We start from the raw sequence: 15,929 nt of genomic DNA on the forward strand, positions 1-15,929 counted from the left end.
GTGGAAACAATAGTCAGATGTACATTTGTACGTAGAAAAGTGAGTGGACTTCGGACTACAAGGTTGTGTGCAGGTCAAACGAACGAATTTTATCAATTTGCAACCGACAACGTAACAATAAGTAGTGTCAACCATCTTCGGGCAATGATTTCCGTGCGCCACTCAGTGCAGAGACAGCGACGCACAAGAAGTAGGAATTTACCGTTACCGTGCCGTCTGCTAGTTTCAAAGAATGCTGATCAACGGGACGAATCGACATTCATCCGTTTCATCATGGGCAGCCACAAGCTAGAAGTGGCCAGGCGGTTCCAGTAATCGATGCCTCGATGCCAAATATGATCGCGCACGGCCCTACGTTGTGTGTTATTTCGCCCTTTGGCATCACGGATGGGGCAATTACGGCCCAGGGACGAGCGTTCTTTCGACACGACAACACAATACTAACGTTCACTATACTAAGTACATTTATTCTAAGCCTATTAACAAACTGGCAGCAGCGTGACGGCGCTGCCGCCGCACGTTTATCGACTAACTACAATGAAACCCTAGCGCTGCTGTGGAGAGCGCTTTTATAGGCTGCCTCTCAGACGGCAGCATTGTCGAATAAAGCTTGGAATAAGCGCGCGCAAACCAGCGTCGCTTGGGCCTCAGCTGGTCACTCACGGATGACAGTAATGCCCAGCTGAGGCGGTAGTTTAGGCGCGAACATACTCCCCCCCTTGAAACCCTATGGGTTTCAACGTTTTCCGAATGAAGGGGTCCGGCAGGTGGAGGCACGGCTCCGATTATCAACACAAGGAGGCAGGGCTCCTGGAGGCATCGCTCCGAAAGGTGGAGGCACGGCTCCGACTATCTACACGTGGAGGCAGGGCTCCGAAGGGTGGAGATACGACTCCGAAAGGGTGGAGGCACGGCTCCGAAAACGGCGGGGACGCACAGGTCCGTCAATGGAGGCACTGTCCCATAAACATCACTTTGTACAGACGCGTGGGGTCCGGGATGTATACACAGCTCCGAAAGCAGGCACCGCTGCTAGCCATTCCATGGCTGGACGCATGGATCCAAGGAGAGGCACGGCTCCAAACACACATAATGACGCAGAGGTCCAGGCGGAAGGTCGACTCCGAAAACTCGTAGACGCAGCGGTCCGGGTTGAGGTTCGACTCCGTTGAAAACAGTCAGGTAACTGACGTGAACTGAAAATTATCACAGCGTAAACGTACTGCATTGTTGCAGATAAGGATAAATACTTAACTAGGCAGGATAGTGGGGCAGCAGTTTTTCGGTCGCCGCGGTTGACCTAAACGCGCTACCCCTAGGGACATCGATTACTGGAAGCGCCTGGCCACTTTTAGCTTGTGGCTGCCCATGATGAAACGGATGAAAGTCGATTTGTCCCGTTGATCAGCATTCCTTGAAATTAGTGGACGGCACGGTAACGGTAAACTCCTACTGCTTGTGCGTCGCAGTCTCCGCATTGAGTGGCGCACGGAAATCATTGTCCGAAGATGTTTCACACTACTAATTTTCACGTTGTCGGTTGCAAATTGGTAAAATTTGTTCGTTTGACCTTCACTCAACCTTCTAGTCCGAAATCCACTCACTTTTCTACGTACAAATAGCTATTGTTTCCACTCACCACACATTTTAATTGTTCTTACTGCCGTTGCGGTAAGGCTAGCGGCTTTGTTACACTGCCGACGGCTGACTACGGACTGCTAACTGTCGGCTGACATTCAACGCGTGAGGAATTAATCGAAAGAGTAAAAAAACTTCAACAACTCGCGGGTGATGCCAAATTGGCGCGATCCTGGTCACGGCACCAAATATGATCGCGCACGGCCCCACGTTGTGTGTTACTTTCGCCCTTTGGCATCACGAATGGGGCAATTAAGGCCCAGGGAGAAGTTTTCTTTTGCCCGACGACACAAACGCAAATCTTCACTATGCTACTGTACAACTTTATTCTATACCGTACAATATTTACCACGGGGCAGCGTGACAGCTGGTCACTCACGGATGACAGTAATGCCCAGCTTTGGCGGGAGTTTTGGCGCGAACATACTCCCTCCCTTGAAACCCCATAGGTTTCAACGTTTTCCGAATGAAGGGGTCTGGCAGGTGGAGGCACGGCTCCGACTATCTACACGAAGAGGCAGGGCTCCGAAGGGTGGAGGTACGACTCCGAATATTTACACAAAGGAGGCTAGGCTCCTGGAGGCATCGCTCCGAAAGGGTGGAGGCACGGCTCCGACAACAGCGTGGAGGCACAGGTCCGTCATTAGAGGCACTGTTCCATAAACATCACTTCGTACAGACGCGTGGGTCCGGGATGAATACACAGCTCCATCGAAAGCACGCACGGCTGCTAACCATTCCATGGCGGGGACGCATGGATCCAAGTGGAGGCACGGCTCCAAACACACACAATGACGCAGAGGTCCAGGCGGAGGTTCGACTCCGAACACTCGTGGACGCAGCGGTCCGGATGGAGGCTTAACTCCGTCGAAAACAGTCAGGTAACTGACGTGAACTAAAATTATCACAGCGTAAACGTACTGCATTGTTGCATGTAAAAATAAATACTTAACTAAGCAGGATTGTGGGGCAGCAGTTTTCGGTCGCCGCGGTTGACCTAAACGCGCTACCCCTAGAGGCATCGGTTACTGGAACCACCTGGCCACCTTTAGCTTGTGGCTGCCCATGATGAAACGGATGAATGTCGATTCATTCCGTTGATCAGCATTCCTTGAAATTAGCGAACGGCATGTTCCGCCAATTGTTGAAGGCAACTTCCTACTTCTTGTTCGTCGTTGGCTCAGCACTGAGTGGCACACGTGAATCATTGTCCGAAGATGTTTTACACTACTGATTTTCACACAATCGGTTGCAAATTGGTAAAATACGCCAGTTTGTTCTTCTCACAACTTTGTAGTCCGATATCTACTCACTTTTGTACGTACAAATGTACATCTGACTATTGTTTCCACTCACCGCACCGCACATTTGCCATTTTTCCTGTTGCCATTGCGATGCGGCCAGACTGGCACAGCGTTGCGTCACTGCTGACTACCGACTGCTAACTGTCGGCTGACATTCAACGCGTGAGGGATGGATCGTAAACGTAAAAACGTCAACACTTTACTTAGCCGTGTAGGTTTAGCTCGATGCGGGTGACGTCCCGTTAGTAAAAATTGGCGCTCGAACACTCGCGGGTGATGCCAAATTGGCGCGATCCTGGTCACGGCACCAAATATGATCGCGCACGGCCCTACGTTGTGTTAATTTTCGCCGTTTGGCACCACGATGGGCAATTAAGGCCCATGGAGAAGGTTTCTTTCGCGCACCACGAAACGCACAAACTTTACTTAGCTACTGTATATTTATTTTAAGAGTATTTACAAACTGGCAGCGTGACGGCGCTGCCGCCGTACGCTTATCGACTAATTACAAATGAACTGTACACAAGCGCAGCTGTAGAGAGCGCTTTTATAGGCTGCCTCTTGGACGGCAGCATTGTCGAGCCAGAACAAAGCTGAAAATAAGCGCGCGCAAACCAGCGTCGCTTGGGCCTCAGCACTCACGGATGACAGTAATGCCCAGCTGAGGCGGGAGTTTTGGCGCGAACAACCTAGTTCACGGTCTTTTTCTCTGACAGCACTTGTTTGCTGATTATAAAAATGATTCAGCAAACTTTAACAATAATACAGAATTTTTCAAAGTTTTATGTGTGACTAACGGTATTTTGTATACAGTGTAACAGGGGGTTACCCTGTGCACACGAAAATTTGCCCGGCGAAACCCTTACAGGGCGGCCAGATACCTCTATCGGATTACGGACTTTTGCTAGAACACAGGAAAAAGAAAAAACAAAATAAACACTTATCGCGATTTATTCCTTATTTCCTCTTGCTGTCGGTGGCGGGGGTGCTGCGGGGACGTTGCTTCTCGTTGTCAGGATGGCCGTTTCCAACAGCTCCTGCTGCAACGAACTCCGGTGGGGTAATGTTTAAATCTGCTCCTTGACACTTAGCCGGGGGTAGCTAATGACTTTGCTTACCCTCTCCGGCGAGCAAACACAGAACACAGCACTCAACTCACGGGCCAACGGAACAACCTTCGTTGGTCTTACCAAAGCGGAACAACCTTCGCTCCTACGGGACACAAACTGTAAAAATGAAACAGTTGAAACGCGCACTTTTATGACGAAAACAAACGACGCGTGTCACTCGTACCGTGATCGAGGCTAGACTCCTCTCTTCCCGCGATGGATGCCTCTGTTGCCGACCACAACAAACCCGCCGTGACGTCGAAGTCAGCATTCAGCACACCACTTTTCCACAGCTAGAGGGAAATTCCGGCCTTTCTAACCCTAAACATTAATTCACAAACAAATATAAAAAATTATCAAAGCTAACTAACGCGACAATGTCGTTCACAAACGAAAAAACGAACAAATTTAAACAAATTTACGTGAACGACATTCAGCGCAAGTGGTGAGAACTGTCATTCTGGGTACACGCTGCTGCGGGGGTGTTCAAGTGCGGGTAATTTTCACTGATACACTCCCTCGCAAAAGTACCCATAATAAGGGTTATTTTTACGTGAACACGCTCTTGCAGCGTTACCCAAAATTAGATAAATCTTCCACTCGATGCTGAAATTGCAACCGCACAGGTTACAACAGTCGAATCTGTTTTTGTGCGAGGGATAGGGACCGCACAAGATAAACTGCTTAAAAACAATGTTTCAACAACATTAATGAATAATCCTTTATTTATGCGGTGCATAGTGACCGCATGGAAAAAAATTTCAGTTCAAAATAACTCGAAACTCGATGATTCTGATTTAGAAAATACCTACCGTTTTGATTCGAACTTCGAACAGTCTCAAACTTCGAACACTTTACAATAAACATTGAATGATTATAGCTACACAGTAAAGAAAATTTACATTACTTTAAATGCACATAGATGGAGCATTGGAAACCACGTAATATTTCGTGTGGCATTATATTCACATGCAAAGTAAATGAATATATTGTGAATTTGCATGCATATTTATATTCGAAGCTTAAAGTTTATATCAATTAACGTACAAATTTACATGTCTTAAAACGATTCTGTATTGTACATTATTTACGATGTGAAATTGTATATGTTTTTCACTTTATGTGCTAGAAATCGTTATGTGCTTTCATTTGTATTAGTAGTAAATTTCATTTTTTGGTACTGTGTAGTGTTATAAAAAGAATTATTATTATATACCATTTCGTTCCTTGGAATGTCCTTCATCCTGTGATGTATAGCTTTTTACTGTAGGGCCACTTCCGGGGAATCAGCAGGGGTTGAAAAAAGTGACAGTCAGTATTCAGACGGTTTTCCTATCTATCTCTTTGCGATTACATTGAAGTTAATTGGCTGGCTAACGTAATACCTATGTAATGCGTTAAATTCATTTCAACGATCGAAAAACAAAATGGTTGAAAATCTCGTCGGATATGGTCCTTTTTCATATATCGCAAAAAAAATCGCACTAGATCAGTCACACAAATTTAAAAAAAGTCGCGGAAAATAAATTTAGCACAAAAAAAACGTCGCACAAAAACAGGTTTGACTGTATTCGTAAAACAACCATTGAGTGTCGCGAATGCCCCGAGCAATTTTAGATGCTCTTTCAGACGTCTTGTATTTGTTAGCTAGCTTACTGGACCGATTAGACAGGAATTTTCTAAGTCTGCATTACTATGCTGGTGTATATTGTTCCTTCAGCACAAACAGAAATTCCCTATCTTCATGAGGGGCCATGGGCGCCGACTTTATTCAATTATTGGGGGGGCCAAAGAGCCTCGAAAAAATCTGATTTATCTGATTATAAAAATATATTGTTTAAAATTTTTGCGTGATTGGAATGTCAGTTTCGATAGTAACTATCATAGACCACAATTATGCAAATTGGCGTGAGGTTTGTGAAGTTTAAAAATAACAAATAAAACTATCAGGAAAACGAAAAAAGAGACGCCAATATTCTAGAATTATTGAGGGGGGCAAAATGATACGTTGTCCCTCGGGAAAAATATTGGGGAGGGGGGCAAAAAGTACTATACCCCCCTGAAGTTGGCGCCTATGTGAGGGTCCATCCACATACCATGTGGACGGCTTTGGGGGGGGGGGTCTGTGTAATGTCCACGGTCCATACAAAATTTTTTGAATTTATGTGGGCAGTTGTCCACAGGAGGGGGGGTTCAAAATCGTTAAAAATCTGTCCACGTGGTATGTGGATGGCCCCTGATCACTTATTTTGTCTATGAAATCTGTATCTTGGTAATAACGTTAAATTTTCGAGGTACCCATAAGCCGAGAGTCATAATTTTCAACCTCACGAAGTAGCATGAAATAGAACTAAGAGAGTCAATATTTACAGGCGCAAATTAATCCCCAAATACCAATTTGAGAAATTTTCTTCCCACCCATCCAGCTGTTCGGTGTGTGTAACTTAAAATAGATGAAGACTGTGGGAGGCAGCCAAATTTTTGGAATCTTCAACTCACTGTTTATGACATGCCCAAGCGCATCTGTATTCGACTTGTCTGCTCCCTGTCGTAATTGTCACGTGTCTCCCGGCGGGACTGAACGTTGTAAGTGCTGTGTGGTACCACCAAGCCGAAGGAAGAGTAAAGGAAAGATATATTATATGGATATCACAATATTGAACCTATGTAATTGGTGTCGCCAGCTAGAGATATATGTATTCGTACACTTAATCGCACGGTCGGTTCTCTATTTTACCTCATGCTGTGCTCCTACTCTCGGTTCTCAGGGATGCGGATGAAATATGACGCCACGGGTGGGCACAAAACAAATGTTCCATTTGATCCATTTATATATTTCGTATTGATTCCTAACCGTCTATTTTGATCGTGTTTAAACAGTTTTTTTCTTCTTTTTTTACGAGCACAAGGTTAGTCCAACTATTGCGATTTTTATTCTTATAGCACTGTGTGTAAGAGAACTGCTTAACCGTATTGAAAAAAAAATGCTAACAGCTGACACAAATTGTTTCGAATGTTCTACTACAGGCAGAACTAGAATTTTCATGTTAAAACTGTTAGTGGAAAAAAGTATACGATTTAAGCCCTTTTAGGCTAATTTGGGGACATTCAAATGGTGTCAAATCTTGTATAAACCCCTAAATTAATCCACCTAGCGGTCAGACCCAGCCTATCTCATTCAAACTTATTATTTGTAAAAATAGATTTACATGAACGCCTCAATCCACTAACTCAATCCAATAATGAAAGCCTTTGTTGGAGAATACCAATGCGGTTTTCGAGCGGGACGATCTACAACCGACCAAAACAACTTGCAGACACACCATCTGTTTATAGACTTCAAGGCGGCGTACGATACAGTGAAACGCAGCAAGCTGCGGCAAATAATGCTTGAACGTGGTTTTCCAATAAAAATAATTGAACTGTTACGTGTGACGCTTAGCGGTTTCACATCAAGCGTCAGATCAACGGGCGAATTTTCGGAGACGTTAGATGGTCTGAAGCAATGTGACGGGCCCTCGAACTAGCTTTAGAAGGTAAAATACGAAGGGCAGATGTGCCATCATCACTAAGTCTCACATGCTTCTAGGCTTCGCGGACGACATCGATATAAATGGTGTTAACCGTAGAGCTGTTGAGGAGGCCTTTACGGCTCTTAAAAGGGAAACTACGAGAATTAGACTTACCATAAACACTGCCAAAGCAAAGTAGATGGTGGCTGGCAGAAAGTGTGGTAGTTCTGCGGGTGTTGATGCTGCGGTGGAGATGGAGTGGGACACTTTTGAAGTGGACGACAAATTTGTTTATCTTGGTACTCTCGTGACATGTGACAACGTGGTGAGCCGGGAGGAGAAGAGACGGATTGCGGCAGCGAATAGGGCTATTTACGGATTGCGTAGCCAGCTTAGGTCCCGTAGCCTACAGATCCGTACGAAACTTGCACTCTATACAACTCTGATCCTCCCGGTGGCGTTCTACGAACATGAATTGGGTCTTCGAGCGTATAATCCTGCGATCAATACTCGGAGGCAAATTAGAAAATGGGATGTGGCGCCCAAAAATGTGTGTGTGTTGCCAAATATGGCAGCGCTTTTTATTGAAGAAAGTACTAAACGATGTACCTACTGCTGATGCTGCTGCTACCGTACAAAGACAGTATTTTACTAGAGTAAGATAAATTACCGTTGCATCTACCGCTGACGCTTCAGCTACTACCGCTGCCGTCGCAGATTGCTAAAGGAAAAGTAAATTCAGTTCATGCTGAGTCTTGGAGATGAAGTCGAATTTACAACCTTTTTTGTGAAGGTGTTCTGAAATTCTGAATGAAGAGTAATGAATGAACGAGAGAATAATAACTCTTCAATATTTATTTGTTCGCAAAAAGAAAATTTGTTGTTTAATTTAAAATCGTGTTTTTAGACGGACCTCGGTAAAATTACTATGAATCTTTTTAAACATATTTCAAGTATTTTTTGAAGCATTTTGGTCCCCGTGGCTTTATCAAGTATTTATGAAGCATTTAGGTAAAAAAATCCACAAATTGAGGATCAGGAGAAGGCTGAAAGCTACTATCGTAAATTTATCACAAATTTACCTAAAAATAGCACTGCAAACGTCTCCAAAAGCTAAAAAGAGAGCTTATACAAGTTTTTTTTAGTCCACGAGATGGAATTTTTTCGAGAAAAGCTATGAGACCATAGATGGGAATAATAACAAAGCAATTGAATTATCATACAATATACAAATGGAAGCTGATTGTTAATTCAAAAATTTTCATAGATATTATCAAACACTTTTCAACCTTTAACTTAAGAAACCAGAATAACACCGAATTCAGCTTGAACCACTTTGAATCGTTTACGAAAAATATGAGTCCATGCTTTCAAGTTTACGTCCAAAAGATCAAAACAAACTAGACGCTCAGAACTAACTTCAGTCAGCTGCAAACCAAAGTTTGTAAAAAATGATTCAAATTATCCGAAAAAACTTAAAAGTATCACTGCTAACCAGAGAAAAAAAACAGAAATATGAGTTATGTTATCAAAAATTCTTGAAAGGTTCACAAGATGTGCTCAACATGTCTGGAAAATTTTTCCTAAGACACAGAAAGGCCACACACATAATGAATCAAATATATTTCAAATGATTTTTGCATTAAAAAATGATGTTTTTCGGATGGTACCAAAAAATACTAGGTCGGATAGTTTCCCATAGTCAGTAATTATATTAGCTTACTCCCAGCTGGTCTCAAGGTACGATGCTGGCCTAACCAGCCAGTCGCCGTTGGTTCGAGTCTCGGCTCGGGAGAGACTGTTAGTGTCAGTAGGATTGTAGCGTTAGCAACGCAATTGGCCTGTACACCTGACAGTTGGCTGCGAAGTCTGTGTATAATAAACAGAAGGTTGCTATGCTTTTATTTGCAAAAAATTCTACGCCATTGCGAGCAGCAGTCTTTTGGCAGTTTTTGAGTTCTTTTATTTCTTTGGAGATTTTTATTTAGAAAATCGTAACATCATGAAAACTGTCTCTCTCTATAGTCGACAGTCAGTGTCTCTCTCGATAGTCTCACTCGGAAATTTTAAATAAGCCATTATCTGCCATTTAATAAATGTTTCGGTAAATGTTCCATCTGTCCCAGTAATTTTGGATATGAGAACTGCAGCAGTTACACTTACTGAAAGTCATATTTTCCAGACTTTAGGCAGGTTTTCAGTTTTTAAAAATTCATCTGAAGGGACAAGAAAGCTTTGTGTCTTTTTCCGCCAAAATGGTTAATGATTCAGTTAAAATTATGCACATATGTATCATTATTACATTCATTTGATCAAAATAAAGGGGTGAACAAGCAGTCATTTTTCTTTCTTCAACAAATACTCATAGCCGCGTTACCCTACATCTATGGAAAAATGCTCAAAGCTTCAAATAATTTAAACTTCTAAAGCAAGATATTCTCCATTTATCCTTTTTTTGTGTTTCATTTTCATAAGATGTCGTTTTAAAAATCATTTAAAAAAAAATAAAACTTCACAAACAATTCAAAGTAAATATCAAAAATCGAATATTTTGTTTATTGGATTTAAGGGTATGATACTGTAAACTAAAGGTCGCATATATTATTGCTTTAAGTAATCATTCAATCCATCGTACCTCAGCTCTCCAAATATGTTGATTCTATTATTAACCTAATTGTACTGTAAAAAGAAAAAAAAAACAAGCTATCCACGTAATTAATCACGCCTTCTCGCGAATATCGAATCGGAAAATCATTTATATAAATTCTCCCTAATGATGGCGAAAAATACGCTAAAGTGTAATCGATTATCGTCGCATGAAATATGGCAAAACGAAACGCGATCATATAATGTTATGACTTGTGGAGAGACAGAGCGAGAATTTATTATTTATAGACAAAAGGTATTACGTACTCGTAGTCGGTTGGGCTGCAGTGGAATGGTGCGGCGGTGTGGTCGGTACGCTTTCAATTTCAACGTTCAGTTTGCTGGATCGCGGAGGTTGATTTAAGACAGTCATAAATTTCCGTAATTTTCTCGCAACACCGCTTCACCTACAATCTCAATGATACTGTGTAATTTATTTATGAGCTGAACTTCAAAGTCAACCGTAGAAGGATTGGTAGTTTTCGAAATTCTCCCCTCTAGTTAAGACAGGCGCAGGGATTTTACGAACCGGCAATGTCGAGAACCAGTTGGTTCCTCAAAAGTCACGTTCTCGTCTAGTTGGCGAGTGCCACAACAGGGAACTGTTATACGGACTACGCATTCGGCTCTGCCGGTCGGTGTGGTGTGTTTCCAAATCGCGATGGCGAACCATAGTGTAACTGCGCACCGCTAGCTCCTTTTCAGCGGATTCTTTTCCCGTAACACTAACGAATACAAAACTGACACGGAAACTCAATAAATTAAACCATCTATCTTAGTACATAAATCATTTGTCGTATTAAATTAGTCGACAGATGGAAATGCCTTGTTACAACTAGATTTTTTGGTCGATCTAACAAGGGACGGTGTAGTAGTCATGTTCAACGCAATAAACGACAAACAGAAAAAAAACAAGAAGCTGATGTCTCGTATTATAATGTTATAACTGTTCGTAGCTATATTAAAAGCGTTTATATATTACAAGCGTTCGTATTCTGGTAATTCGATTGTACATTTTTTTCAGAGGTATAAATTGTTTCGAATACATGTTTGTATTAAGTTCTGAAACCAGTAAGTACTGTAAAAACGAGTAACATTCTTTTTTTCCATGTTTTACGAACGATTTTGTTTGTCCACGAAAATTATTTTAGGTGGGTCTAAGAAATGATAAACCAGGTTGAAACATATGGTGACGGCATATCAAAAACAAGCTGAATCTGTGAAACCGAGAGCTCGGAAGCTTTATGACAAACTTCTAACCAAAAAAATGGGGTGTGTTATCATGGATGGCGAAACCTACATAAAACTGGACTATAAGACTCTGCCAGGACCGCAATTTTATACATCACCGAAGGGAAAGGATGTCCCTGGACATTTACACCGAAAAATTCGGCAAGAAGGTAATGGTTTGGCAGGCCATTTGTTAATGTAGCAAAATATCTTGTCCATTCATTACGAATGACACAATGAATGGTAAAATTTACGTGAAAGACTGTTTGCAGAAAAGGTTGTTACCCATGGTTAAGCAGCATAACAATCCTCCAATCTTTTGGCCCGATCTTGCTTCCTGCCATTACTCTAAGGATGCACTAGGGTGGTATGAAACAAATAATGTCACATTGCCCTATTGAAACTTTTTGGGCTTGGCCAAGGCAAAGCTGAGGAAATATGTCAAACCAGCAGACAATGTTAAAAATTTTTAAAAAGATTGGCTTAAAGTGGTAAAAATGGTCGGAGAACACACTGTGCAAAAGCTTATGAGTAGTGTTAAGAGAAAAGTTAGAGAACTCGCGTATCCTACGAAAATTAATCCCAACTTGAATTGAAACTGGAAAGAAAACACTTATTATCTATATTTCAGAATAAAATGACCCGGAAAATCCTGTATTTTTTGTTTTTTTTTTTTAAGAAAGAAGATGTATTTATAATTTTCGGAACAGTCTATACAGTCTCTCCACAATTATGGGACACTTTTACGAAAATACGTCTATTCTCACAAAATTGACCTTTTTTTAATTACCGTATTTATACCTAGGACAGGACGCGACAAGTGGCTTCTAGTTATTCTTCTTTTCGTATAAAATTGTCCTCATGAAACATGTTAATTTTTCGGCATGACGCTTGCCAGTGCTTCCAAAAATATTGATTAAAGAAAATAGCAATATCTAGAGTTTTTCGTTTTTTGGTTATCAATTATAATTAATTCATTCGATAATGGTTGCACATTGAATGTTGAATTGATTTAAAGATGTATTTTGGATTCATTTGAACTAGTCATAAATTCAACTCATTTCAGAATCCTCTTGCTTTTCATGAAATAAATTTGCAATCGTTCGTCATACGTAGTTTAAAAACCATGAATAATATTTTGAATGTTGATTTTCACAGAAAACTGTATGAAAAAAAAAATCGAAAAATTGTTCAACCAAACGCAGTTCAATCCTAAGTTCATCCACTCGATAAGCAGAAACAGTGTAAACGAAAAATATCGATAGTTTTTGCAGCACGGCCAACCGTACCGAGTAATACTAAAATTTAACAGCTTTATAAAATCGACCAATCAGAGAGGGCTTTCACTTTGACAGAATTTTGGGTGATTTTTGGTTTCTCTTCTCACGTCCTGTCCTAGATATATATCATTGATATGACTAAATATAGCAAAGCAAAGCAAAGCCTTGGTGCTACATTCCGATTCGGAACTCGACCTTCTGTTTATTTAGAAACAGATTTCGCAGCCGACCATTCAGTGTACAGGACAATTGCGGGGCTAACGCTACGCACTAGAATATAGAAATGTAGGGAGATGGTTTGTGCCTCGGGTTCAAAGGGCTTCTTTTTTGTTAACAGTGATGACGTAGAAGTCAAAAAACAATGCCCAAAAATCAATGTTCGGTACATTTTTTCAAAAATTCTTCACAGGTTATGACAGTTTACGGCTGAAAAAGCCTACCTGCGTCGTTAAACAATTCCAAATGGCATTTTCTTGTTTTTGGAGATCTACGTCACAACCCCAACACGTGCTGCTGTTTACCTTTTTTTCGTTAATAATACAGACAAATGTCTTCTTCTTCCTCACCTTTGCATACCTCATTGAACGCTACGATCCTACTGACACTAACAGTCTCTCCCGAGCCGAGACTCGAACCTACGACGTCTGGCTTGTTATATCACTAATAATAATGATCTTTCTCAGTGCATTAAGTGAAGTAATCCATAAATGTAATAATGTTATATTTTGCAGTGAAAAATTGTAGGTCAGTCCATATTTTGGCTATTAATGTTATTCACGCACAATAATGCATTAAAACTGAATAAAATAACTTATTTCCAAGCTGTTACAATAATAAAATAACTTTCGTGTTTGACTTTGACGATTTCAATGATCTTCAATGTCAAAGGTGAGCCATAATTGTGTCCTTTGCTAGGTAAGTAATACTTGCATCACAGTTGAAAAAACCTCCAGAAACAGGATATACTGTAGCTAAATGCTCAAAAAATTGCCTCTTTATCCCAAACATTTACCTATAACCTTTCTTGACAATAATTTAAGCAAACGTCAAATCAAAACTCTAAACTGTGTCTGTTGACAAGAAAAAAATATTTTCGACAACTAAAATATTTTAAACAACTAATTAATACTACCCCGACGGATATTTTGCACTACCATCAATGGATGATAAGATCTATTACAACAAATGAATAGAATAATTTATTATCACAAAATGACGGTACGCTCGAAATCGCTCGACTGTCACGCCAATATCCGCCACACAGTTCAACATTATGCAGGGGAAATTGTGGCCTTCCGCAGATGACGAAGGTCTCTGCCACCAATCACCGGAAAAGTAGTAATAGCGTAGAAAGCGTCATGGATAAACGCATCATTCTTATCCAAAGCTTCCGCCCTTCCGCCGCAAACGAACTGGTTTCCTTTGGTATACAACAGCAATAAAGTATACATTATAAGTCTTTCGCCATATACAGTCAATAAATTTCTTTTTAATGTTTTCTAGCTGTGGAAATAGAACCATCAATGTTATTTATGACATTCTACCCTCCTTCAACAAAGTTATGTTCACTCTGGTCATATATTACAACCGCACCATCCGTATCGTCGATTCCTTTTTGTCGTCGTCGTCGTCGTCGCCATCGCTAGCTGTTCAACGGATTCAGGCATGGTGCGGTCTTGTTTTCTTGTCCTTACTGAGCCCATGAGCAAAGCTGAGCTTCTCAACTAGCGAATACAGTATAACGAGAAGAGGATTTAACCTTTCTACAGTTAGGTTTGGTCAGAGAGTACGAAACCGGTTATTATTCTACAAAATATTAATAAACAGTAAGTAAATTTAGTGGAAACCATGCGCAGTTGCATATATGGACGCTCCACGAAAACCGCTTCTATCCGTTCACAGGCTTTCTACGGGTTCTGTTTTAGTCGAGATTTATGGGCAATATATTTGTTCCGAAAAACTTCCAAGTTTCACGTTCTCTTTTTCTGCAATGGTGTGTAATGTAAGGCCAAAGCTAGCCAGTGAAAAAAGGTGCGAGTATACACACAGTGCTATATGTTTTGCTCTAGCTCCTGTTTCCTTACGACATTCCCCCAATGTCTTTCAATTCTTCCCTTTGGCATAAATTTGGATGCTTCCGACAGTACTCGAGGCTTTGATACCCACTAATGCCAATTTTTCTATAGGCTCGCGTACTGACAGGGGTGAGATGAGTTGTGGGTGAGATCTATTGTTTCCGCTGCGAGCTTGAGTAAGCAGGGAGTAATTTATGGCTACGATATAACACATCGCCGCATATGTTACAGGATAATTTGTTGAATACAGCTAAGTAATTGCTCTGTTCCGTTTCATTTCCAAAATCTGTTAAGTGACGAGGGATCGATTGATGGAGTTAATTAAATGCGCAGAGTTAAGCAAGGTTAATCACTTTTTCTTCATATGTTGAACAAGGGCTAACTACATTGTAAGCAATACTCACTACTGGTTTGATTTTATGATTTATTTATTAGCTTCAATTTAAACTCAATCATACTAAGTCTGAAGAACTGAATGCCGATCCATGTTTTCAAGCTGTTGGAACAAACTTTACCCCAGCACTGTCTCTGCTACTGTGAGACACAAAACAGACCGACAAATGATACTCAAACGGAAGGCAATAATGTGTCACATATCGTTTTTATGCCAGGCATCCCATTTCCGAAATGTTCCGTAACTAAATGTTGGCGTCATCTTATATTCCACATAAACTATGTGGATTTTCCTTCTCCTTGCTTCCCATGAATACGGGGATGGTTCTGCGTTTGGCCCGAGTGTTGATTCGATAAAGTGCGCTACATGAAAAACGAAACGAAATAAAGGGAAAAATCAACAGAAGTACTATTGGTAGACATCTAGTTGAAGATGTAGGTTATGTAGGTTTTGAAGGGTGACGACACGAATTGAGTTGCTTGTCATGTTTCTTGTGTATCCTGAGAATTAACGTTGTTGTATTCCGAGCAGGTTAGATGTTTTTATTATTGACTATTCAATCGCAATGATATGTATGGGGACTTGGGTTGATCTAATCGAATTTTGGTAAGGTTCAGCACAGTGCTCGGAGAACTATCAATTGTTCCATTAATCACTCAAACGTATAATAGGTATGTGCTAAAATACTTCTTTATTTCGCTATGTTTCATCTGAGCGATGCATAAAATGTTCTTGTATTTT

This window comes from Wyeomyia smithii, chromosome 3 (genome assembly GCF_029784165.1).
Source record: "Wyeomyia smithii strain HCP4-BCI-WySm-NY-G18 chromosome 3, ASM2978416v1, whole genome shotgun sequence".
NCBI lineage: Eukaryota > Metazoa > Arthropoda > Insecta > Diptera > Culicidae > Wyeomyia > Wyeomyia smithii.